We start from the raw sequence: 27,756 nt of genomic DNA on the forward strand, positions 1-27,756 counted from the left end.
CGAAGGCGCCTTTTCCAGAAGTGTGCTGTGGAATCAGTTTCTCTGGATGGCGTTCAAGAAGAATTCAGACACTTATCAAAGACCTGAAGGAAGACTTTGCTCAAGAGAAGCTACTGCGCTGGGGGTTCTGCAGGGGGAGGAGCTCGACTCCACGTACAGCGAGGAAAAGCAGAAACTGATAGCCAGGGAGCGGGCTGCGGGCGGTGCAGGGAAAACGACTCCGAGGAAACCTCCAGGCTGGGGCAGTGGCTAAGGCAATGTGACAGGGTTCTGACTGAGGGCAGGCCGGGGGCAGACGGGAGGGCCTCGATCAGATCTCGAGGGTGGGAGAGTTTGCTACACAGACACAGCAGGATTCTTGCTCAAACTGGACTGAAGCGGGCTGAGCACAGAGCCGAGGTCGGGGCGTTGTCAGAGAGAGGACTCAGAGGAGCCCGACACAAGTTTGGTCAAAGGGGAGAGTGTGTCAATGGTAATAAGTAAAATGACTGCGAGAGAGCCCGCAGAGCCCTTGTGGTCCCCAGGGCCCCAACCTCACCTGCTGGCCGGATCAGCCGGGGTCAAGTCCTGCCTCTCCGCGCGCTGGTGACCTCACAGAGGTGACCCTGGAGGCCAGCTGGGAGGGGCAGGAAGAGGGGTCACTCAGTTCTCGAGTAGCTGTCATGTGGGCCTCTGACAGAGCAGGTCAGGAGAGAGCAGGCGGTTACAACAGGTCACAAGGATGAAGACTCCGGGCAGGACCGGAGGAGGAAAGCAGCGAGGTGCATGTGGGAGAGCAATTCTCCACAACCGTCTGCGAGAGACTGTGGTTGGACAATTTGATGCGCGGTTTCTCTCAGAACTTCCTGATAATTCTGCCCTCACACGTGTAGAAATCCCAAGAGAACGAAGACCCTCCCTCAGCCATCTGAGATTGCAGCCAGGTACCTGAAGAGGGCTTCTCGAATCTTTACCAGCCACTGACTTCAAAGGGCGTCCTGGCTGGAGGAGAAGGGTGGACGAGACAAGGAGACCGGCTCCCCCTGAAGTCAGGCCTGTGTCAAGATCCCGCAAACTTTCCCGCCTGCAGATTCATTCGTCTTTCCACCGCTACCCTGAGGCTCATCGGAGAATGTTCTCCACGTGAAGAAGGAAATCATGCTCTGGCAGCCGGATCCTGAGCGATCGTTCTGAGGGAGAAGTGTTTTTCTAGCTGTAAAGGCAGTATTTGAATTTCACCAGCTGCTTCCTAATGACCGTTAGAATATTCTGGTGATGCCACCAGCTGCAGGACGGTTATGGATGTGGCCTAATCTTTCGTTAATCAGGGAGAGTTTTGTATCTGGGGAGATGACACTTATTTGACGTAATCCGCATGTCTTCTCTCTGGGTGTTCCCAATTCCTCCAGCCTTACTGATCACCCCAACCATCAGTAATCAAATAAAAGTGGCTTGAGACCCCATCACACACAGGTAAAGGGGAACCCAGCATACCTCTCTGACCGACCGCTCTCTATGGAAATGTGGTGGGGTAACTCTTCCTGACTTTCTGCTTCTACTAAATTCTCAGTCTCTCGTCTATCTGCCTCATGTGGTTTTCCTTCTCTCAAACTCACTCCCTGCTGCTTTCTCCTCTGATGCCACCACAGAAAGTATCCGTGTGTAGCCCATTTTTACAAACAGAGAAAATTCGCATGGCTGCAGAGCATAGCAAATTCTTTAAAGCTAAATAGGGGGTGTCTCCATGGACTCCAAGTTGAGACATCCCCAGCTCTTCCCAGCAGGGTGAGACTTTCTCTTGAGCTCTCATCTCCTGGGCCTCCAGACTCTGCTTCCTGGGCCCTCTCTCTCCTGCCTCTGTCTTCACCTACCTATTTCTTCTGCCAACTTATCCTGTCCCCACCATCTTAGTCTGTCCTTGGAAACTTCGTTTTTCCTTGTATTATTATGCAGAGAAATATGCTTTCCTTTGGCTTGCTGATCTTCCTTCTGAACAACATATAAGAGCCTACTCTTTCACAACCAAATGGCTCTTCAAGGCATTTTGCTAAACAAAAGACACTTCCTACTTAAAAGAAATTTCATGAACAGCTTTTAAAATAAAATTTTGTTATTTCCTTGCTATGTTTAAGTCTGTGTCGTATCCAGATTTTAGTAACGAGCTTATCAGCATTACTTTTATAGTATTGCCAAAATAAGGCGATGTTTTGAAAATCTCTGAGTAAGGAGACATAAGACTCAATATGGCCATATTTTAAATTCGTGTTTTTTTAAATCTTCTTTGGTAATTCCTGCATATTGCCTCCTGAGGAAGAGACCTTTCCCATGAACAGCCTCATCACCTCTCCTTCAGATTTCTTTTTGTAAGACAAACAAACATCCATTTCCTGGATACTGTGAGTTAGCTGGTGACGGATATGAAAATAACAGACCTGAGGTTACATCTGATATGTGCAATAAAGTAAAGAGTTGGGAAAGAGGAGAAATGCTCGCTTACTTGCTTATCTTCCTTGTTACAACCAGAAATTCACACGTGGAAACAAAACCCAGCAGCGCAGTCCAGGACCAAGCTATTTGTGGCTTTCCGTCGTAAAGTCTCCTCTTGGTGCCCCGTGACATCTCAAGACTGTGAAGCTCTTCTTTCCATCTTACTCGGGAGGTGAGAGTTGGCCCATCTCCAGGGCTTTAGTGTTGATGGCAATTCCGTAAGTATTTGAAAGTAGTTTGCACTTTCTGTCTGATCATTTAACCCTGCCTCACGTCACATCTCTGAGAATGTCTTTTTCTCGTTTGCAAAGTGTGCTCAGAAATTCCAGATCAGTTTTGGTACAGAGGCCTATGGCACGGAAGCCTCCCACTGGGAACACTTCCAGCCTTCCAGAGCATGATCCCAGAGTGACTTTATGGGGTTGGGAACCAGGCATGTCAGCTCCATCACTACGCATCAGCTGGCGTGTGAGCTTCAGGATCACTACCTGACTTCGTGGAGTGACAGCATCTGGTGGGAGGGGCGCCTCCAGTGGCCTCTAGCCTGCTGTCCTGCCCTCCACCGTGGGGCTGTACCTAAGGCATACAGCTGCTCAGCATTACATTTCTTATCTAGATGTCTGCTGATTTTACCAGCTGTGGCTACCAAACAGAGTCATGTAAATATGGTAACATTTTAAAGTCTCCACGATGTCTCCATCTGCATCAGTAGGAACTCAGCATCCTTGAAACGGCCCCTTTTCATCTCCACAAGTTTCCCATGAGGGTTTTATAGGTGCCACAGGGACTCCCACATCTTTCTCTCTCTTATTCCAGCTCCCTCTCTTCTCATCATGTATATATCAGCTGCTTTATGGTAATAAAAAGAGTAAACATAGGGCCAGCCCTGTGGCCTAGTGGTTAAGTTCTGTGCACTCCACTTCAGTGGCCTGGGTTCCATTCCCACGCACGGACCTACATGGCTTATGGGCAGCCATGCTGTGGCAGTGACCCACATACAAAATAGAGGAGGAATGGCAGAAATGTTAGCTCAGGGACAATCTTCCTCAACAACAACAATAACAGTAAACATAGCAGAATCCCTACTATGTGCTAGAAAGTATTCCATAGGCCATGCCCATATTATGTCATTTAATGCTTGCAGCTGTACTATGAGGTGGGTTCTGTTCTCATCCCCGTGACACAGACGGGGAAACCGAGGTCCAGAGAAGAGCCAGCAGGAAAGCAGTAGCACCCAGAGTCCTTACCTTTAACACCTTTGCTGTGTGCATGTCGGCATCATGTTAGGTGTTGACTGTAAACTCTCCGTGTGAGAACACGGGCCTTGACACCGTCAGACCTGGAATGGATCCCAGCTCAGCCTCTTACCGTATAACTTGGGTGACTTACTTCCCTTGCCTGGCCTTCGGCGTCCTCATCTGTAAATGAGGGTGATGTTAGCACTTTCCTCACCAGAGTGTTATGGGTATGAAATAGAAGAGTGAACGCCACAATGTGGACTGGGGGGCCTTGCATGTTGTAAGTGTGTGGTGAATGTCAGCTCTGAATATAATAGCAGTAATCCCTTTTTGTAGATCAGCAAACTGAGGCTTGGAGAAGTGAAAAACCTGCCCAAGGATAAACCGCTTTCAAGAGGCAGAGGCTAGTTTTGAAACTTGGCTCTGCGACACGGGTCTGTACTCTTTCCAGCTGTCCATATCCAGCCAACCAGTCCTGCCGCCCGTGAGCTGCCCGATGCTGAAGATCACGTGGAAGGTGCTACGTGGGATGTGGTTTTGATCAAGAAACAGTCCTGCCCTGATCTCAAACACAATCACTGTGATAAGAGCCACGTGTGAGAAGGTCCAAGTTAGTGGACTCAATGGCGTGTGACCGGAGTGCTAAGCAGAGCAGGGCCGTGTGACTGTGAGCTCAGATCGTTTCTGGCTAGTCTCAAACCTTTGGCCGAGTGCCTCAATCTTCATTTCACCTCTTGCTGCGGAACTCATTTTTTTTTTTAAGCCCAAGAGTCCAACCTCAGTCATCTCCTAAGATCACGTAATGAGGCCATCTCACAGGGCAGGCTGTGGTCACACCACAGTTGATTTGTTGCTGTAATGAAAGCCACATGCTTCGTGGTATTTTTGGGCTCGTTAATATCAGCAGGTCAGAGCATTTTTATTTAGATATTGCTATTCCAGCTGTGCTTCCTCTACTTACTTCAAGAAAATTCAGAATTTCCACCGAACCATAGGCTTTCAGGAAAGTGGAAAGTCGAAAGTTAACGACCAGCACTTTCCACCCCCGCGCCTCGGGTCTACTGGTTTCCATACGGGCTTTGTATTGGTCTCCTTGAGTCTTTATGAAAGGAAAGACGTGGCTGACCCAGGGGCTTGCTCTCAAAGGACGATGGAACCAATAACAAGCGGGGAGACATGATGAGGAGTGACTGCAGTTTGGCCTGGAGGCAAGAGAGGAGAGGAGAGAAGAGGGGAGAGGCTGGAAAAGGGGTGTCCAGCCACCTTGCTGATCTTGCTGGGATTTATTGGCATGGTGTGATTTTTTTGTTGTTTGTTTGTTTTTATTGTCTCGAGAAAGGGAGGCTCATTCCATTTCATTCTCGAGTTCTCTTTGGAGTCGCTTGAATCTCCAAATTGGCTTCTTTCAGAGAGAGTTTTCTATTTCTTGGGAAAGGACCTCAAATTACTTTCCCAATTAAGTTGTACCTCTCCTTCCCCAGCCAACATTAAATACCCAACCCCACTTCTCTCTCCCGCCAGAGAAACTGAGGCAGGACTTTGACTTTGAATGTAAAGATGTCATTAAGAGTAGTCATCTTGGGGCCGGCCTGGAGATGCAGTGAAGATTACGCACTCCGCTTCAGCACCCTGAGGTTCGCCAGTTCGGATCCTGGGCGCAGACCTACACACTGCTTATCAAACCATGCTGTGGCGGTGTCCCACATATGAGATAGAGGAAGATAGGCACAGATGTTAGCTCAGGGCTAGTCTTCCTCAACAAAAAGAAAAAGAGTAGTGATCTCGGTCCTTAGGATGGGTCTTTGTGGACCCAAGGAGTGACTGAAGGACACACACTCCTCTGCCCAGGAGGCTGGAGGAAAAAGGGGAGAAAGAAAGGATGATCAGGGCCCCTCAGAACCACCTTACGGATGCAGACCTTTCTGCTGAGGGTCAGGTCAGTTTGTGCCAGGCCCATGAAACAACAGCTCAGACCCTCTGTTGGTGGAGGTCCAGCCGAGGAGATTTTGCTTTGGCATATGTTTTCTTTAACCGATGTATTACAAATGTTTTAAACCCAACAGCCATAAGCAGGAAACTGCTGAATTTTCCCCACCACGGACACCTTGAAAACATATGCTGCTCAATCTCCTCTCCTTGTCCCCTTCTGTAGAATGGCCATTTTCAGGTAAAAAAACCCCAACAAAACAAATCTTATTTTGATAATTAAGACTCTTCAAGTGTTAAAAGGCCCAATAGAGTGTAAATCAAGACTTCTCCCGTTGCTGTAGCCGAGGCCTGACCCTCGGCTGGGGGTCCCGGAATGGGGAAGGAGGGGTTGATGATGGTCTGTTTGTTCCCGATTTTCCTCACTCCCTCCGTCTCCTCGATCGGCTGTGCAGCAATAAAACATGGTTTACCAGTCCTCGTTCACGTTACAAGTATACATGGGGCGCTTCCTAGGTGGCTGGCCTTGCACTGAGCCCTGGAGACACATGATCTCTGCTCACACAGAGCTCCCAGTCTACGGGGCTGATCTGGCAAATCCACACGGTGGGGTTGTAAGTGCTTGGATGGTATATGCACAGGGGCCCAGAGGTCATAGGAGGCCATACTGCCTGGACTTTAACAAGGCTGGGGGGGGGGGCGGGTAGAGTCAAAGAGGACTTCCTGGAGGAAGTAGCATCTACAGGGAGGTTTGTAGGATGAATCCCTGCCAGCCAGGAAAATGGGGATGGAGTGGGCGATGGTTTCAGGCAGATGAATCCTGACTTGAGTAAGAGCCAGAGGAAAGAAGGAGCCTGAGTGGCCTGGCATGACTAGAGAGGACTTTGCCAGCAGGAAGTGCTGGTTCTGAGGCTGGATTAGGGGACAGATCATGGTGGGTTTCACAACCAGCCCACGAGGTACGTGATGCTGTCATCCTTTTACAGCCAAGGCCAAGGAGCTCAAGGGGTTAAGTGACTTGCTCCAAATCACACAGTGCAGGTGGCAGACCCGAGACTGGACCTCCTATCGGCCTCACCCCGAGGACAGACACCCCTAATCTATTCCTTTGGGTCTTTTTCATTTGGGGAAAAGTTTAATTAAAATTTGTACCGACATAAATAATACATCTGTCTCCAAAAGGCCCTTCTGCTCCATTTTGACCCATAAAATTGCCTCCTCTCAGGATTAAACAAACTGAAATTTATTAAAGAATGTTCCTTACCGATCCTGATGGAGGCAGCAAATCCTCAAGAACTCGGACTAGAGTCGCTGTGAGCAGAAGCTGGGGAGAGCCAGGCCACGTCTGTATTCCAAGGAAGAGGGCCCAGAGAGAAAAATGCCCAGCAGTGTCTTTCAGAAAATTTTTAAGAGGACTAGACTGTTCATGACCTTGGTTGATTAGGGTCAGGAACTCAACATGATAATGCTGAGTGTACCAGAAAAATCTCTGCTCGCTCCCTGCGCATTGCTGCTGACCAGGCTTCTCCAGCTCTAACTTGGCTTTAGGCCTCCGGAAAGGCAAGTTGGTTTGAAGGTTGCTTTTTTTCCCTCCCTCTCTTCCAAGTTGGGGTCAAAATTCAGCATAATTGTGGCATTTAACCACTGATAAGTGAAAACTAAAGCTCACTGACAACAACGAGTGTTGTCAAAGCTCAGGAGAGCTCACTGTACCTGCATCTGGATGGCTGCCTTCTTGGCCGAACATATGATGACACTTCCCATTTCATCACAGGGCCTTGGACCTCACTCACTCTGCGTCTCCCTCCCTGGGGCATTGCAGATCCTGGCTTGTCTTGGACAAAACTGAGAAACAGGCAAAGAATGCCTTTGGAGCTGTCAAGCTTCTTTTTCTTCCTCTCCCAGTGGGGCTCCACACCCTGTGGCTCAGGTGCCCAGCACCACATTATTTCTCTGTTCTCTTCCATCAAAATGATGACTAGGAAAGAACCCCAAACTTCTCACTGGAAGAGAGGAAGGCGTGATGATGATGATGATAATAGCTTACACTTAGATGGTGCATGCTGTGCGTAAGACACGGGGTACTCAGACTTTCATGTGCATTGACTCAATGAGTTTCCCCAATAATTCTAGGCACCAGAGAATATCATTATACCTCTGTGTTACAGAGAGGTTGGTTTACTTACCCAAGGTCCTATTGTTAGAACATGGCAGTCATGATTTGAACCCAGGAAGTCTGGTTTTGTCCATGTGCTTAGCCATTATATTAGAAGAATGGGAATGATTCATCGACCAAGAATTGGTGGGACTGTGTTTGATATTGTAATGCATTATTTTATTTAATGCTGCTAAGTGGCTTTTGATATAAGGTTTTATAACCCCAATGTACAAAAAGGAAGACAGAGAGGGTAAGTGACTTGCCGAGGTTTCATAACTAGTAAGTGGTGGAGCAGGAATTGGAGGCATGGTCTGAATGGTGGCAATTCCATGTGCACCAGAGCATCCCAGGATCCAGGTCATCAATCACGGGGCAAGTGCCAGTCTCTTCAGATTCCGTACTTTAAATTGTATCAGAGTATTACGTTAGACAATTGGAGCTTTGATTGCTTGGGGTGGTAATTTGGGTAGCAGCTGGTGGGCAGGGGAAACACTTTATCTGGGAGATGGGCGAGGGGCACTGAGAGTTTCTTGGATATAGAAGTTACACTTTGTAGGCTGGTGACCCTTGGCCATCCCAGCATGCCAGCCTCATGCAGGAGTTTTTCCCCTTCCATTCTAGCCTCTGTATTTGACTGTCTTCATCTCAACAATCCACAGCCCCCCTGATGTGGCCATGTCTGAACTAAACTCACCTTCCTTATATTCCCATCAGGTTTAACAGTGTCACCTGAGCCAGAAACGCCCCTTCTCGTCCCCCTGCCACAGTGAATCAGTCCTGAGTTCTGCAGATCCCGACGCTGCTGGTCTACTGTCTTATGCCTCGCCTCCACCCTGTCTCTATGGGGTCCTTCATCACCATTCACCTACATGACCGTCCTTGTCTCTCAAGTGACTTCCTTGCTCCCAGCTTCTCTCTCCTCTAACGGACCATCCCCGCTGCCCCTGCGTCACTGCTCCGCGATGGAAATCTGACCATGTCACTTCTGTGCTCAAAATCTGTCAGTGGTGGGCCCCAGCACTGCGTGGTATGTCCTCAAACTTCAGACTGTGGTTTTCAGAAATGTACTCTTAGGGCTGATGGGGTCTCATGGACGTGTTTTAAAAGTGCTTTTTAAACTTTAAGGACAGTTTAAAATTTAAGTAGATGTGTCTTCTGGGTCATTTGATGGCCAGTTGTAACCTGGAGGCAAGTGGCCTGATTTTATTGTCCTAGGTATTGGGAAAAAAAACAGAGACAAACTGGACACACAGACAAGGGGAGTGACGGCCACACGGCATCCCCATGGTATTCTTCGGTGGCAGTTCCATGCCAGTTTGGCTGGAAAGAAGGAGGAGGAGAGTTCAGTCGTCACTCAGCACGTGGTCACATGGGAGCGCTGAATTTGAGTGATGCGCATGCTCGTGGTCTGGGCTCTATTCACAGTCCGGGAGTTGTTTGGTTTTAAACAACAGCAATTCTTGCATTAAGTGAATTTTGTTAATTTGCATTGTATTGAGTTTTACTTTGTAAATGTGTTTTGGTTTTATTATTGTCTAAGGGTCATAAACATTGGGAAGCTATACCTGGTTTATGTTTGTATATATTTAAATAATATTGTAATAAAAATAAGTTGTCAATACTAAGAATATTTAATGCATTCTTTCTTTTAATCTTGAGCCACACAGCTTTCCACACCCAAGGGCAGGAAATACGCCTCAGAGCAGCGCACGAGTCCCTTCAAACCTTGTCCCTGCAGCCTCCGGCCTCCCTCCCGAACCTCCCCGCACCTGCTCCTTCTCGCTTGACTAGAGCTCCTTGACCGTGGGGACTATTTCTTATTCATGGCTGTACCTACATGCCTGACAGCAAATGAATATTTGCACAACAAACGAATGAAGGAATGAATGAGCAAACATGTGATGGAAGGCAAGAGAAAGCAGGAAGGCTGTTCCACAGACCTCGTGGCCACCTCCTAACGTTACTTTAAATAATAAGGCTCCTTGTTTGACTCCAGGCTGGGACACCTTCCAGCCTCTCCCGGAAGCCACAGTTTTAAAATTCAGCCACAATTTTATTGCTAAGTCATTTACAGGCAGGGAAAGAGAGAGGGGAAGAGAAAGGGGGAGGAGAGGGAGAGAGGGGGAGGGGGAGAGGGGGCGGCGGAGAGGGGGAGGGGGAGAGGAGGAGAGGGAGAGGGGGAGGGGGAGAGGAGGAGGGGGAGATGGGGAGGCGGAAGGAGAGGGAGACGCCCACAGGGGAAGGTCAGATGCCACCTGCATCCCTAGGGAAGGAGCCATCTCCCCACCGCCTTTTCAGCTTCGACATTCTCAGAGGATCAAAGAGAGACAGTTCACATTGCCACTAGTCCCACAGCACGTCAACTGCTACCCGCCCACCCCTTTTAGCTTCCAAAAGAAGAATGATGCGTTTAAACAGACTTTCATGTGTCCTTTATTTTCAGTCCAGGAAATACTTGCTTTAAATGTTCGTGTGTGGGACTGTGAGTTCAGATCGGCTGATGCGGGGTCAGGGGCAGAGGACAGGCTGCACTGGGCGTAAGTGACCCAGCAGACACAGCTGTAGAGCTTCCCGCGGGGACCCCACTGGTTCCAGAATTCTCTGTTCATAGTCAGGGGGTGACAATGGCCTCGAGGGGTCTCTGCTCTGACCCCTCTCCTAGGGAGGAGTCGGGAGGACTGAGTAGCCAGCCTCATCCTCTAAGACAGAACTTTGTTCTTTTCTTCTTTCCCTCCTTTTTCCCTTGCCCCATTCCATAGCTGCCTCGTGTCCCGGGCACTACACTAAACCTATCTGGCCATGGATCCTGATCAGACACAACAAAATTATAAAATAAGTTCTTCTTGTATCTGCATAAAGCTTTACATAGAGACAACTGGGTTGTGACAAAAGAAATGTCAGCCTTGGTTCTTTCGCTGGAAATCTGCTTTTTGGCATGGCATTTAGAGACGAGGAGACCTGGGTCCTCCCAGCCCTGTGACCTGGAGCAAGTCATTCACCTCTTTTCACCTTAGATTCTTCCTCTATAAAATGGTGATGGAAAAATACCTGCTCTTTATTACATGAAGTGCAGTGATGAGGGTTAGAATGACACTGAGATGCTCTATTCAAAGAGCTTTGTCAGCTGTACACAGCACTAAACAACTGTGTGGGGGGGACTGTTCTTGGGGTGATTCCCCCTCCTCTCATAGAGCATGGCACCCTCCAGAAATGAAAGGAATGATACAAACAAAGCATTGGCTTCCTGCTGTTCAGCAGCCATGGTGGACACCCTCGATCTGTCTACCAGACAGAGATACTCAGAGAGAAGCAGGCTGGAGCGCGCGCGCCCGGACAGAGGCAGCCGCGGCTGGGAGGACCGGTCTGCAGGGCGTGCACCATGGGTGGAGGGGCCGAGAGTGGAGGGCCCACTTTTGTTTGGTGCTCTGAGCTGCATGGACAGATGGGCAACAACAAACACAGCTGTCTAAGCTTGCTGGTGTGTGCTGCCTGAGCACCTTCCGTGCACAGCAGTCCTTCCAAGGTGTTGAAGAAATTCCCAGAGATTTTCAGTTACTTTAATTATATTTTCTTACTGCGCCCAAATGGTAAGACAAAGCCGTTCTCTGCCTTCTGCGAGCTGTGTGTAAACACGCTGCCTTAAATCACGGTGACAACTTGGTCTATCTGTTGGTTCTGTGCTGCTCGCCCCCCCCCCCTACTTCGGCTTCACAGCTGCCTTCTGGTGTGTCCACCCACAGGCAGAGATGCTCCTGGGGAGGAAACGGCAGCCTGCAATATGGGAAGAAAGGGCTTTTCCTGGGATATAAATATCCACTTTGTTTCCTGCTCCCTGCCTTTAAAAAATGCGCATGTCCTCTTCAAGGGACGAGACCTACACTATTAGTTACAGGAAGCACTTTTCCCATCACCATCCTGAACCTCACGCTCAGGCTGCTCCCCCACTCCCTCCCTCATTCATTCATTCATTCACAAATTCAGCACGTAGTGATCCAGGGCCTACTCTGTGCCAGACACTGTTTTCAGTGCTTGTGATGATGCCACGAACAAGAGAGACAGCGCCCCTGCTTTTATGGAGCTTGTAGATGGAGTGAGAGGACAGAGTCAATAAAAGAGTCAAGGACATGTACCAGATAGATGGTGAATGAAATAGAAGGAGTGAGGTGAAGAGAACGAGCAGGGCGGGGATGTCTGAGGAAGAGCATTGAGCTGAGACCGGGGACAAGGCTCTGCACCAGCCGACCCGGGACGGAGCGTTCCACCTTAAGGGAACTGATGTGAGGGTGGAAAGGGCACCTCGCTCCCTGGGAAGCCGGTGTTCGCTTTGCTGACTTTGAGAACAGCTCCATGTCTAGACCCCAGGCCTGTGTCTGCTCTCTCAACCATGTCACTCATGGGTGCCTGCAGGTTTAACATGAGCTCCCTGAGTCATGCTGCTTTCCACCACTGGCCTGGCTTCCTCCAGCAAAGAGAATAACAGACTGACTTTCAAGTCACTGCCTTTCCTCAGTAGCCTGTATTCCTGGCTCAGCCTCTGGAACCTTCCCTGAGATCTATGTCTACAATACTTACTGAAGCTAGAACTAGCACACAATTATTCCTCCTAACCATTGCTAATAATAGAAATTGTAACCTTTAATCATCAGACACAGATCTCGGAATGGGAACTTATCATGGGACTAATGTAATGTCCCTTTAAGAAAGGACACTGGTGGGGGCTGCCCGGGGGCTGCCCAGGGACTGAGTGGTTAAGTTCGCGTGCTCTGCTTTGGCGGCCCAGTGTTTCGCTGGTTCGAATCCTGGGTGCAGACGTGGCACCGCGCATCAAGCCATGCTGAGGCAGCATCCCACATGCCACAACTAGAAAGACCCACAACTAAGAATATACAACTATGTACCAGGGGGCTTTGGGGAGAAAAAGGAAGAAATAAAATTAAAAAAAAAAAAAATGAAAGGGCACTGGTGCATGCGTGAACAGACCAGCCTCCTGGTTTGCACTGATGGGCTTAGTCAAGAAGAATGGGGAATAGGAAAACTCTCTTTATAAATCAGTGATAGGGGAGAAAGAGAAGCAGGCTGCAGGTGGGAAATGATTTCCTTGACGTTGAGAGCTATCCTTCTTGCGATGCAGCAGCCCATGAGTGCACCTGTATGCAAGTCTCTGATGCCTGATGGAAGTTGCTTGGTGACATGGCATTTTCCTCCTTCTCTCCTCTAGGTGCCTGTCAGCCCTGGGAGCATTTGAAATACACAGCAATCACTTTTCTCCACGGAATTAAACTGAAAGGTGTAAGGAACAGAAGAAAAGACTCTGCAACTCATATTTAAAAAAATGGGTGTTGCAAATACATGAGATTTCTAGGCCGGCTCAGCTCCAGAGGCTCAACCGTCTCTTCAACAAGTAGCACCCTAGTACTTCCTGCCTCCTTGTTTAAAACTTGTCCCTGGAGTCCGCCCAAGGGGCCCGCTCTGGTCTTCTCCAAGTTCTCTGTGCCCATCTTCGTTAGGATATGTTAGTCATTTCTTCTTCAAGACTAATCTTTTCAACCTCGTTCATTTACTCATGTTTATGACATATTTATTCAGCATCTAATATGAGGCTGCAGAGTGCGAGGCTTGGAGGACACCGGGCTGCTCACCATTACAGACAGACTAAACATGGCTCCGCCCGACATGGAGCCTGAAGTTTACTGACGGACGTAGACAAATAGGCGAGAATGACATGGGGGACAAGTACCTTGGTGGAAGTAAAACAGGAGGTATGGGGACCACAGAGGAGAGGGGAGATATGCTGCTATTTTGAAAAGAGACAGAAAAATCTCTCTGCCTCTGCTGGTCTCCTCTTCTAGGTGTTTCCATTGCCTTTCTTCTTTTGCCTGCCTCTGCAGAGCCACAGGCCACAAACCATCACTGTCCATCTGGTTGACTCACAGCCACATAGCCAGTGAGGACCTTTCCTCTCTGGCAAGTCCCTGTTCTGCATTCTTTTTGCCAAACCAAGCTCCACTCCTAGCCTCCTCCAGTCACCCCGCAACAGATGACCAATGGTTTCCTGTTGACAGGAACACAGGGCTGCCGCCTCAGAGGGACAAGGATTTAGGGTCGTTTTCCCAGGAGTTAGGATGCCTCATGCTCCTTGTGACATATCTGGGTGAAGGGCTTAGGAGCAGAGCTTTGTGACTGTGGGGAAAATTCTGTCTCTGAAGCTAACAAGCCTGAGTGGGAATAAAACCTGCTCCCGAGGCTTCATTAGCCCTGAGCTCTAACCAGATGAGACGGGATAGAACTAATAACATTAAATCAACTATTCACATCAGGAGATTTCCATGCATTTCCCAGCCCAGGACCTGGTGTACTTGCTAGAATTTTAATAATATGAACTGTGACTTCAGCATTCTGATTACACGTTGACTATGCTGAGTAGGAAAAATGCATTAATAAAGTCTATTAGATACTTCTGGGGAGGGGGTGAGGTTTTTCAAGATGCATAGTGTATATTTCTGTGCCAGCTACCACAGCTCCTCCCTTATTCTTTGTGACTCTTACCCAGCCCATGTTAAAGGCAATGAACTTGGAGTTCACACGTTTCCTGCCTTCTAGGGACCCTTTCACAGAATCATGTTGCTAAGTCATCCACTGGTTTGAGATGGAAAATGTATTAGGATTTGATGTTACTCCTCCTTCCACAGACTTCAGAGGCAAACTGTGTCTCCATCCCTGACTCAGGCTTCTCATCTGATAAGCGGGCACGATGGCACCTGCTGAGCAGAGTCTCAGACGAGGGACCGAGTCGTCTTAGCTAAGGGCCCTGTGGGGCTGAGCCCCGCGCCCAGGTGCATCTGCTTCCACAGTTGTGCTGCGAGAGTCCTCGAAGATTCCCTGGCCTCAGAACTCTCCCACTGGTCTTCTACAGAGCTTGGGATTGTTTATTTTACATGTCATTATTACTGGTTTTTCTGTATTACCCAAATAACACATGTTCCTTGTAAAACAACAGAAAAAAAATAAAAGCCAAAAGTATAAAATTAAAGTCATTGATAATTCCAACCTCCTTAGATTGTAAATGTGCTTGTTGATAGGTATTCTTCTGGACTCCTTAGTACGCATGCTACGTGTATTGTGTGTGCAGGTGGGCATGCATTTTAAATGTTGATCTATTATACATAGCCTTTGATAATCTATTTTTTCTGTTGTTTCCTTATTACAGACTTTTTAGTATTCTTATGTGTTCTTCTGTGTCATTTTAATGGCTGCATAATAATTCATTATATAGAGAGGCTTAATTAAATCTCTCTATATATTTAGGTATTTAAATATTTGGATATTTAGAGTTTCCAATTTTTCACAAGTCTGTAATAAACATTTGTCACAGTAAAATCTTTGCAAGGAGTCTCTAAATGTGCATTTTTAGGGACAGTCCTCTGGGTCAAGGCCAACTTGGGTGTCTTAGTCCCTTCAGGCTGCTATAACAAGTCCCATAGATTGGGTGGCTTAAAACCAACAGAAATTTATTTTTCCTGGTTCTGGAGGCCAGGAGTCTGAGCTCAGGGTTCCAGCAGGTGGAGTTCCAGGAAGAGCCCTCATCTGGCTTGCAGACCGGAACTTCTCTCTGCATCCTCACCTGGTGCAGAGTGGAGAGCAGGAAGACCTCTCTTGACCCTTCTAAGGGTGTTCATTCATGAGGGGTCTGCCCTTGTGGCCTCACCTAAACCTGATTGCTTCCCAAAGGCCTCACCTCCTCATGTCACATGCAGGGTAAGGTTTCAACAAATGAACTTGGGGGAGCACAAACATTTAGTGCATAACGTTGGGTAACCTATGACAGGAGACAGATCCATAGAACCATAGCCTCTCCTCAAGAGGAAACTTAGCGATCCTCTGCTTGCTGAAATGTGAATTAATAATAATAAAGCCTAGTGTAACTTCCCTTCCTCTCTTGTCTACCCCTGGCAATCTATTAATGCTTGCATAGCTCCAGGGACGAGCGTTCGCTATGTTATATTAGTGCCTTATAACCCACAGAGGCTTGCACACACATTTTCTTGTTCTAGTCCCAGGATAATCTATATGGTCAATAGATATTTTTATTGTCACGTCTTTTTCAGATGAGAAGGCCGAGGATCAGAGGGGATGATGACTCTAATTTATGATATGTGGTGGGGGGCGGGGTGCAGTGAGGGTAGAGGTCTTTTCTCAAAGCTCTGCTGTCTGTCCAGTGTTTTATGTTGAATCCAAGTCATTTGTCTTGCATCATTCTCACCCTCTTGTTCTAGTTCTTCTCGTGTGTCCAGAGGGAGCAAATCTGTTCTTTCGTTCACTGGCTGGTCCTCCCCAAGCGTCTTTGAGGAAGGAGGCCAGTGTGTTTTGAATGGGGGAGAGGAGTGTGACTGGAGGTTGTGGGCTCCAGAGCAGGAAGAAAGGGCCCTGGCCGTGCCTCTTGGGGCTGCTCAGGTGTGAGCTGATGTGCCTGGTGGAGGACAGAAAGGACAGTGAGGGTGAAGGGTGTCCTAGAGTACACCTGCCAAGTGGCCCTGCTGGGATGGTGCCACGCTTGCTCTGACTCGGAGCCGGACACAGACCACTGTGATGAACGTACTTTCCCTTCATTGTATGGCATTCTTACCATGAGAATATCAAGAAAATGGACACAAAGGCAGATCGCTACACAGGGAAGTCGACCTAGATGTCTTTGTTTTTCCCTTTTATTTTGAATGTTTTGCTTGATTTCCCTTCATTCGAGGTTGCCTCTCTGATGTTGCAGAGATAACATTTGCCTGATAACCTCAGCCAGAAAGCCATCTGAGAAGCAACCTTCCTCAGGACACGGAGCACCCACTCTCATGAGCAGAGCAGCCCAGGCTCCAGGACATGAGGGTGCTTCGTTGGAGGAGGACACGGGGCCCCTGAGCCCTCTCGTGGATCCGCTCTCGGTCTCGGCTGCCCCGTAACAGGCCTGCTCCCGGAGTTCTTTAAACCAACGGCTGTTTTCTTTCCATCAATCTGTGTCAGAGGTTACAGGATTCTTAGAAGATTCTGTGTGCAATTCCTCTAAATATCCACCAAGAATCGATCATCTTAAATCAACGTGCAATTCAGATAGTGGCATTGTTTTTTATAAAGAGCGAAATTAACTCTGAATTGTCTCCCAAACTGGCATGTTGAGTGATTATTTTCATATTTTGGTGCAAAGCCTTACAACGTATAGTTTTGCAATTAGATTTTCTAAACCACTTCTTCCACTTGGTAGGATTTAAGCAAAGCCCAGGCGGTTTGGGGCTATTTTTAGTCCTGATTAATTATTAGGCCAAGGTAATTCCAAGTTCAGCAGCTTATTTGGAGGAGACATGACACCTGGGCTCTCCCAGCAGCCTCGGGTCAGAGCCCACAGCTTTATAACCAAACGCTGCTCTCCCCACTGCTGGGGAGAGTGCAGAGCAGGCACTTTGTGACACGGGTGTCAGCTTTGCCAGCCAGAGCTGGTGAGTGCAGGAGAAACTGCTGATCCAGGGGCCTGCCGACACGGCTGATCTCCCCGCCATGAAAATAGGTCACTAACGACACGTGGCTGTAAGCCAGACACCCCGGCCAGGAGCTGGGAACTGTCTGCTGGTGGCAAGATGGCTTTTACTAGAACTCAGGAAAGGAAGCAGTCTGCTCGACTGTGTTGAGCACACCCCCAGGGTGCAGAACTCACACGCTCTGATGGTGATCTCGCTCCCTCTGGCCTTTATCTTCTCAGCATTCAAGTCGTTGACTGTTTCCGTTTGTCCTGTTTCCATTCCCACGCACTGAGTAACTCCTGCTCCTGCTTCTTTCTCAAGTAGCCAAGCCGATGTGATTTTTCCCCCCAAGGGGGAGGGAGCACAATGGAGACAGGGTGACATACCCCTCTCTGATCCTCATATGGTGACACTGAGTGGTTCCGGCCAGTCTAGTCCATGTCACACTGATCTTCACGAAGCCATCCATCTCTGTGATTCTGGGAAGTGTCTGGTGTTGCCATTATGTGATAAAATCGCATTTTCCTTCATTTTGGCTAGTGTCACTCCGGATTTCCTATTATTCTTAGTAGTTCCCTAAGAAGAGAAGGGGAACTGCAGAGAGGGAGGCCCGGAGTTGCTGACGGGGCCTCCCAAGAGGCCGGCTGTGAACCAGTGTAGAGCTTAGACCAAAGCTTCCCAAACCAAAGTGGGCTTCAGCATCCTTTTTGGGGCCTGTTAAAACCCAGCTTGCTGGGCCCTACCTCCTGTGCTCTCATTCAGTGGATCCAGAAAAGGAGCCTGAGATTGGGCATTGCTAACCAGCTCCCAGGTGACCACACTTCAAGAAGCACTGGCTGAGGCAGGTCCACGGTGGCCTTGGCACTGCCCCCACTTGAGCAATGTCCATGTCCTCGAGCTTCTTCCACTAGACGGGGAGGCGTTCAGAGGAGGGACCGTGTCTCATTCATCTGAGACTCTCCAGGCTCCAGAACAGTGCCCGACATGGAGGAAGTCCTTGTTAAATGGTGGTTGAATCAATGAATGAATGACTGAATGCTATCAGCGGGTCTTCTATAAACAGAAGTATGTTTTCTGAAGGTCTGGGGTTCCCTTAAATGGGATATTAGTTGCAATGAATGTAAATGATTAAATGATTGAAATATTAAAAACACAATGGAGTAAGGAGAAATTAGACAATCTACTCTCCTCAGGCCTGTCCCGGTTGAACCAGAAGAGCTAGGTTTTAGGAAGAGGGTGGGCAGAGGAAAGGTGGGCCCATCACATTTGACAAGGTGTTTCACCCATAATGCATAGTAAGAGGTGAAACTGTCTACAAGTGTTAAGCAGGTGACCTAGCAGCTCCCCCCGGAGCTCCCCTCCTCCTCCCGTGCACCTGGTCTCACAGGGCAGGCTACGAGAAAGGTTTGCTGAGGTTTGTGTCTTAAGGACTGTTGCACATACTCTACCTCATAGTTCCCTCTCTGTCAACACCATCCTGCTGGGAGTTTTCCACCACAGACCATGCTGCCCTTCTGCTTGGAATGTCTCCCCTGCCTTCCAACCAGCCCGAGTCTGGATAGCTCAAACTTCTCATTTATGATTTCACTGAGCAGCCACCTCTTACAGGAAGTCTCTTTTGCTGCAGGTCCTCTGTGTTCCCACAGTCACCTGTGAATGCCTCATCACTGGTTCACTTATTTGTTTAACGATTATCTATTCAGTTTCCATTATGTGCTAGTCATCAAGGATCCAACGATGGACAAGACATGCCATTTATCCTGAAGTAGCTCATTGTCTAGTGAGGGGACACAGATAGACAACTAACTATAATTCAAACTGCAAAGTCTGGAGACAGCAGTAAGCACGGGGTGCTACGGAAGCACACAGAAAGGGCACCTGGCCCTGACTTGAAGTGTCAAGGAGAGTTTTCTAGATGAAGTAGCATCTTAGTCAAGATATAGAGGGTTGCATAGAATTTAGCCGAAGAGATGGGTGAGGAAAAGCAGTTGCAAAAGTCACGATCTGTTGATAGGATGGGCTGTAGACCATCGATGTGGTGGCTGAGACCATGTCGTGTTCATTAGTCCAGCCCCAGCTCATAGCTCAGTACCTGGTACACAGTAAACATCCCAAGGAAATGTTTATTGAATGAATGAATGACTTGGCCTCTGCTGAGATGGCTGGCAAGGGTACTAATTAGTAACCACAAAAGGTGGGAATTCATAGAAAGTGAACACTTGTTGGCTCAATGGCTCTCTATCCTGGTTCTTGTTTTCTCCTTCCTGTGAGCTTATCAGTGGGTTAGCAGACGCTAAACCACACGGGCTCCAAGTGCAGGTGCATTCACGTCCTGAGCACAACTGTTGATATGGTTTCCATGTGGCTGCAAAATGCTCCAGCCCAATGCTCTGAAAACAAATGTGCAGTTTCCGAGAGAAGATTGATGCAAATAAGGTTAGAGCTGATTGTGCATTTTAACACTGCTTGAAATCTGGAGAAATCAAAACATATTTTCAGAGACAGGCCTCTTTACTTTTCGTGACTGGACAAATCCCGATTGTTGCCGTGGTTGTTGCCGTTTTCAGTTGCCTCTCAAGGTGAGGTGTGGTCACGAGCCCATGCACTTGCCCTCTCATGTCTGTGAGCTCTGAATGTCTGAATCACCCTGGGAAAATGGGAAATGATTAACTCGAAGCGAAAAAGTGCTTTACATTTTCTGAATGAATGCTAGTGATTGAAGTGCCAACTCCTAAGTGATTTGCAGAGGAGTTCACGAAAGAAGCAGAGCGCATCCCTGAGTTCTCAGAAATTGCTTTAGTGACGGGAGCCCTGCCTCAAAGGGAGGGGTGGGGAGACAGAGGACCAGCGAGTGGGGGGATTTGAACAACCTGGTTGAGTGTCCTTGTGCTGTTCCCCTGTGCTCTGATTGCCTGGCCTGATGCCTGGCTGCAAAAAGATGCTCAGCAAAGGCTCATGGTTAATCATGGCTCATTCATTCACTAGCTCATTAATTCACTCATTCACCGATGGCTAACCATGACTCCCGATGGTTCTGTGCAACTGTGGGTACACTTTAGAATCATGGGCAGAGTTCTGAAAAATACCAACCCTAGGACTTCACCCCAAGAGTTTCTGATTTAAGGGGTGTAGGCTAGGACCCAGGCAGGAGCGTTTTTTTAAAGTTCCCAGGTGATTTCATCTGAAAGCCAGGGTTGAGACGAACGGGTAGTGGTAGATTAGGAGAGCCTCACTTCAGCTAGGGAGTGGCTCCTTGACTGCTGGCCCTTCCCCCACCATATCTCCAGGGACAAGTGCAAGGAAGGGAGAGAGAGCAAGGAGGGGTAATCAAGGGTTTAGTGTGATCCTTTTAAAGCCCCAGGCTGCAGAGGCTTCAGGAAACACAGATTACATGCACGTTGGTTGGTATTTTGGAATCAGAAGGAGAATATGGAAAATGAAAAGTTAGCTAAATATTTTTACATGGTGGGGCAATGGGTTTCTGGCAAGATACTTCCAGGTCTTGAAACGTGTTTGCCAAGAAACTCACTGATCAGGTGAGAGGGCCTTTAAAGTGAAATTTGACAGGAACAGCAGATAAGTATTGGGGGTGGGAGGTGGGGGGCCTGTGGGACAAGATATCAAGGAACAAACTGCTACAACATTTACTAGAAAAACAGTGGAGGCCTCCCAGTGACTCCCAGGAGAAAACCAGCAGGAGTTCTGGGCATAATGCTCAGATGGATGGTAAACACAAGTTTCAAGATTTTAGTTTAGGAACTGAAAATAATTTTTAAATTTATTATTTTAAGTATCACCACTGTTAGTGTGGGACTTGTGAGTGGAACACTCCACCAGCATCTGCCCTCTGGTCACTACAGTACTTGTGGGGAAAAGGGTCTTCCCAGGGCAGATTCCAGTACCCATTTTAATCATACACCATTAGTAGTTCTAATCTGTGCCAATCTCAGTGTCAAATTCAAATTCACTTAGAGAAAACTGTTTTCTAGTCCATAGGAGGTCCTGGCTTTCTTTCCTTGACCACCACCATTCTGAGCTTCCCTTTGGTCGGCCCCGCTGGAGCAGTTACATTGACCAGCGCCTCAGAGGGGGGAACCACCATTGGCTCCATCTTGGAAAGCCCCAAGCTTTCTGGCATAGGGGACACTGAATCCCTCTTGATCTCCTGGGAGTCTCATGTAACTGCTTCCTTCAAGATCTGCGGCATCCTGTGGGTGAGGCTGCGAGAGAGAACTTCGGTCCTGAAAATAGAGTCAACCAAGACTACCGCCCGCTCTGCCCTGTCGTATCCTGCTTGGCATCGGTGGGCTGGAGGTGAGAGGGTTTTTCCTGGCCACCCCTGTACCTCATGTACACAGCTCCTAGAACCCGTATCCCACTGCCTATCTGAGAGCCCAAAGTTCTGGTTTGTAAACGGGATATTGGGTCTCCCACAGCTCAGGCGTCTTCCAGGAGAATTCAGCTCCATGCCTGGCATCTTCCTGATGTAGTGCAGCTCCGAAGCCCTCCACACAGGAGTCAGTGTATTCAAACTAAAGGATTTAAACCAGGTGTGATCAGCGGACACTAGTGCAAGAACCTGGCAGAAAGAGGTCTTTAAGGCCTTGAGCACCTGCTGCAGCCGCCCCTCGCCAGTTTCAAAGGACCCAGAAGGGTGGGGGGGCCTGGCCTCCTTGTCCAGTGAATGCCTCTTCTGGCCCCTTTTCATATTCACTCTGGCCTGATATCCCCGCATGAGGTCAGAGAAGGGGTTTGCCCCGACGGTACGGTTATCCTGAAGTCTCCTATCATATCTGGTGAGCTCTAGGCCTTTGATTCTCTAAGATCTGTGAGAAATGGTTAGTGGAAGCCAGGAAAGACCTATCTAGGATCTGCCGTTTTCCCCTTGTGACACTATACACCCAGCAGAACCTATATTTGAAAATGAACAAGGTCAACTCTGATTCTTTCAGGCAGTTCTGAACTCTGAGGGTCAAAGTTCATGTGCCTCTGAGGTCTTATAAAATATAGTTTTATTATCCAGAGAAGCTAGGACCTGCAAACATTGCGTATCAGCAGTCATCCTTCCTATAGCTACTGGACAGTAGCAGGAGCCCCCACCATCCTTTGTGAACATCGCCTAAAGCTGAGAGAACTCACCGGGCGGTGCAATTGTCTTCTCCTTGCCCCAGTTAGCATCTGGATCTGTACTATTTGCTCTTGAAAATCAGCACTGCAGACTGTTGTCTCTGGAAAGCAGTGTTGGGTATTCTAGGTTTTGGATTTGTGTCTCCTTTAGTGTCTATTCAGAAAGCAATAGTCCCCCCAAATCTAAATTTTATCTGAATTTTTATTCTTCACAATGCACTTGCTGGGAGACTCAGAGACACTGACTACAATCTCTTAAACTGTTGTTCTCGGAAACTGCTATTCCTCTAGGCTTTCCCTAAGCGTTCAGGGGTTTTGCATCTCAATTCTAGAATGCTCTCAGCCCGTGAACAGTGCGCATCGCACTCACAGAGGGCGAACACGTGGCATCTGGCTTGGAACGTCCTCCTCAGCCTCATCTGCATCTCCTCAGGTACAAAAACGAAACTTCCCGCCCTCTGGGGGATCTGCTTGGGACACTCCCAACGGAAGAAATGGGACAAGGCGATGCTTGAAAAGTTTCTCCTTCTGTTTGAGTTGCTTTCTGCACATGGAGCATACACAAGAGGGAGAGCCAGACTGACTGCTCAGAGAAGCTGCCCACGTGTCTGGACACGTACAGTCAGCGTGCTGGAGCTGCCCTAGGCGGCCGGCCACCTCCTGCAAACCTCCTGCATTGCTGTTCTCTTCACCGACCGACTCCCATCGCCCACTCCTACGTCTTCCCTGACTCACAGGCACGAGTGACTGAGAGGCCTCTGCACTGGAGCCACAGAATCTGAAGCCAGGATGATGGCACAAGACACTGGCTCTCGAGTGTCATTAAAACTCCATGACCAGCACCGCTGAGCTCCAGTCTCTCCTCTCCTGGCGGCTCCTTGTGCTGGGCCTTTCCAGATCCTGGGGGTGAGCGCTGGATTTTTTTTCTCACAAGAGTCTGCTCCTGGAGGCCCGGAGACAACACAAATCCTTGGCAAATTCCTTGTTTCCCAACCTTCTCCAAGTGGCCTCTGCCTCCGGAGTACTAAAGTATTCCTCGAAAGGTTCTCTTTCAACGACAGAGTGTTGCTGATTCTCTTCTTTCCATAACCATCGAATGCTGTGGGACTGCCATCTTCTTCCTCCCACGTGCTCGCCCCCACGCCAGCGGCAGGATCCTTAAAGCCTTGCTGGAGCCGTCTGCACTGCCTGCTCCGAATCGTGCAGCTGTGCTGTGGGCCGAGCCCTCCTCTCCGCTGGCCACCAGCGTCCTAGTGGGCGCCTGAGCTTTCCCGTTGTTCTTTGCCCGTTTAGTTTTGTTAATTGAAAGAACCAAAGAGGCCATCCCTGGCATGCCAGCTAGACTTCCTGCAGCAGCCTGCTCCTCATAAATTACCTAAGACCTGCCTTATATATGTTTTTTCTCTCCACTGTCTTTTTCCCTACTGCTTTCTGTAACATATTATCTAGATCCAATCTGTAAGCAGACGTCATTCTCCTTCCCTCGAGATCTGGTTAGAAATTTGACCTGCACAGTCCTGTGGCTGCTGGCACTTAAGAAGGCCAGCTGCAGAGTCTTCGCCATTGTCTCCCTGACAGGAGTGTTTGCCTTGAGGTGTAAGTGACCTGCGACACTAGGTGCCCAGGCGTCCTACCAGCCCTGTCCCCTCCACATCTGGCCTCTGCCACTCTTCATTCTTGCAGCATCTCCGAGGTACCTTCTGGCCACAACGGGGAGGTGCCCTCCCGAACCCCTCCATGCCCTCCACCCCATCCCTCCACACAGGTGCCGGAGCGGTGCTTCCTGGAGTAGTTTCAGCCTGTAGTAATGAGCAGCTTCAGCAAATGAGGGGCCTGCATCTCCAGTCGGTGGTTCTAACGCATGAACCCGGTTTTCAAAAAATTTTGCATAAAGAAAAGTCAACACATAAATATACAGCTTGATGAATTTTCAAAAGCTGAATATTCCCGTGTAACCAGCACCCAGATCAAGAAGCAGAATCTTATCAGAAGCCCAAGGCACCCTTGAGTTCCTTTCTAGAGCCTCTGGACCCCTAGCAGCATGGGTTAGTTTTACCCGTCTACAATCCTGGATAGATGGATGCATGCATATGTACTCTTATCATGTGACTTTTGCTCACATGATGTGTGTGCAATTTGTCCATGTTGTTGTGTGGGGTTGTAGATCACGCATTCCATATACTGTGTAGTCCTTCACAATATGGACACACCATATTTTAAAAAAATCCGTTTTACTATCTTGCTCCAGATTTGGGCCATTACAAATAGTGCTGCTGTGAACATTGTGTTACCCATCTTTTCGATGGACAGAGTAGGCATTCCTATTGGGTCTACACAGGAGTGGAACACTGGGCCATGGGGTATGTGTTTGGGAGATGCTCCAAACAGCTTGTCAAAGTGCACAGGGGTTCCTGCCTCCCCTCTCACCAGCTCGGCATTTTCTGTGTTTGCATTTTGCCCGTCCTGGTGGGCGTGTGATGGTACCTCCCTGTGGTTTCATTTCGCCTGGCTCTGTGGCCGCCTCTGGTGCACTTAGGGCATCTGATGGGAGAAGTCACCCCAGACATAGGCTGTTCTCACTTTCGAGAGATGCAGCCTCCCCTCCCCACTTTAGAAACAACTTGATTGCAGAGGCGAGCTTGAAACCCAGAGTGGTGCAGGCAGCTACGTGCTGAGGAAGCGTGTCACTGCTTACAGGCCTGGACACATGCCAGAGCATGGTTCAACTGGCGCTGTCGGACTGGCTCACTCACTTGTTTAGCTACAAACAATCGTGGAGTCCCCTACGTCCACGCACTGTCTCAGTGTTGAGAAAACATCAGAGAACAGACCAGAAGACAGACTCTTAGGAAGGCCATGTTCTAGGGTGGGGAGACAGAGATAAACAAAAAGTCAGTAAAATAGCTTGTCGGACAGTGGTCAGGCAGGGCTGGGGGAAAGTCAGGCAGGGAAGAGGTAAGGAGGTCCGGTCCAGCCTTAGACAGAATGGTCAGGCATGGCCTCACTGACAGGGGACATTACAGTGCAGACCTTAAGCTGACTCAGAACAAGCAGTGTGGGCATTGGGGGAAGAACATTCCAGCATGTGCAAATGCCCTGAGGTCGGAGCATGGTTGAGGAACAGTAAAGAAGCTGTTGGGAACAGAACGAACAAGAGATAATGGGGTGCAGGGAAGGAGACGGTTGTGTTGGGCTGGGCCTTAGAGGCAGTTCTGAGGACTCTGGCTTTCCCTTGGCTCTGAGTGCAAGGTCCTCAGAGCTGCTCTGGTCCCAGCTCCGTGAAGCTGCCTAGACTCACATCCGCCTCTCAACTGTGGCCGCTTGGTTCTCCTCCCACAGCCCAGGATGGGTCACATTAGTGTCCCTTCTCCATCACATCCTTTCTAGTAATTCAGAGGTCATTTGGATGATGCAACAGAAGGGGAGGGACCAGATGGAGTTGGAGGGTATTAATTTTTCTGCGATACAGTGAACAACACCAGGGTTCAAACACTCCTGAGGGAATTCCCCAGCTATAACCCCAACCAGGCCTCTGCAGCACATGAGCACCAACAGGCACGGTAACAGTTACATCTGAAGGCTGTGGGATCGACATGTCCCACCAGCATTGTAGAAACCAAACCCCACTTTTAAGATCCGTCACCCCCACCACCTGTCTCTTGGGGCAACTCTAAGGGGGATCCAACATGTGCTTGATTCTCGAAAACCCAGCTGCAGCTCTTCTGGAAGGACTGGGAAAGAAGGTCTTGGTGTCAGAATAGACTGAGCAGGAGAGAAAGATCCAGGGAAACAAAGTAATAGTATGTGATAAAGTCAACAGTACGTGATAATCAGTGAATGTGTTAGAAACATCTGGTTAACCACTGGGGAAAAAGTAGGTTCTTTATTCTATAGCTAATACCAAAATTAATTTCCATAAAAGTTCTAGATGAAAATACAAGTGATTGTTTTTACAACATAGGTATGGAGACTTTCTACATCATCCAAAAAGGAACCCATCATCATCATCCTCACCCTCCTCCTCCTCGTCATCCTCCTCCTCCTGATCGTCGACACTCTCTCGCCATTCTAGCGCTTCACCTGTATTGAGTAATTTAATCGTCACAACAACTTTATAAGTATTTACTCTTTATTTCTCTGTTCTAGATGATAAAATTGAGGCACAGAGAGGTTAAGTGACTTTCCCAAGATCCCAACAAGTGGTGGTTCCAGGATTCAAACCAAAGAAGTCTGAGTTCAGAGTCCACACGTCTCAGATTACTACACTGCAAAGGGAAAGCTGAGAGATTTGAACACGTGGATTAAAAGCCGTACGGAAGAAAACCAAGGAAGACAAATGATGATGAGGAAAATCACGGCACCTGTGTAACAGATTAAAGCATTGAGATCCTGTGCAGGACAATTTCTCAAATGTTATTGCCCAGAACACCAGTGTCCTGAACGATGCTAATGGGTGTCCTGTGGAAAAAAAGTGTCGATGGTCAATTAAGTTTAGGAAATGATATGCTAAATCTGACCATGGGAATCTTTACCCTCCCCTCAGCACACCTGTTAATATCTCCAAGGGCATTAAGTTCCCTGAAATACAGTCTAGAAAATGCCGTCTTTGCATGTAATGAGGTTCTACTAAGCCGGAGAGAAAATCTGAATATCCCAATAGAAAAATGGACATGAGAGAGGACAATTCAACAAAGAAAAAAATACAAATAGTTATTAGCATATGAAACATGCAACCTTGTTAGTAATCAGAGGAAAATAAAATGATATGGAGGTACCAATTTTTCTCTCTCAAATGGGAAAAAATTTCAAAAAGGTTTGTACTGAGTATTGGTGAGTATGGAGAAAAACGCACCATCAGGAAGTGAGTGAGGCTGTAATTGAGTACAAGCTTTCAAGGGGGAGGGGCAACTCGGCAAAATGTATCAAAGGCCTTGAAAAAATATCTAAGGCTTGATGTAGCAAAGTTTGTTCATAGGAATTGATCCTAAGGAAGCCATTGGACAAGTGGGCAAGGATGTATGTCCAGGGAGTTCATTGCAGCATTGTTTATGTTAGCAAAAATGTCTATTCATGTAAGTTAAAGCGTGCTTACACATTGCAGGGCTAGGCACCGCTTAAAAACAGTGACGCTGATCCATTCTGTTCCCGTGGAACAATACCCAAAATATACGTGGAAAAAAGTCAGATTACTAAATAATTTGTAATTACTTTTGCCACCCCCCCCTCTAAAATTATATACAGTAAAATGCTAATGGTGGTTGATTTTCTCCACTTGTGGGATTTGGGATGATTTTTTACTTTTTCTTTATCCCTTTCTGCAATGTCTAATTTTTTTACACTG

At 48.2% G+C, this 27,756-nt stretch overlaps 1 long non-coding RNA gene across 1 annotated transcript; it reads left to right on the forward strand.

Annotated features, from left to right (window-relative positions):
* Window positions 1-644: 644 nt before the first annotated feature.
* Window positions 645-6,111, forward strand: LOC111774026 (uncharacterized). Its single transcript, XR_002808877.2, has 3 exons — window positions 645-1,452; window positions 2,503-2,638; window positions 4,041-6,111. It is a non-coding gene; the product is annotated as an uncharacterized lncRNA (long non-coding RNA).
* The last annotated feature ends 21,645 nt before the right edge of the window (window positions 6,112-27,756 follow it).

Source organism: Equus caballus, chromosome 6 (genome assembly GCF_041296265.1).
Source record: "Equus caballus isolate H_3958 breed thoroughbred chromosome 6, TB-T2T, whole genome shotgun sequence".
Taxonomy (NCBI): Eukaryota; Metazoa; Chordata; class Mammalia; order Perissodactyla; family Equidae; genus Equus; species Equus caballus.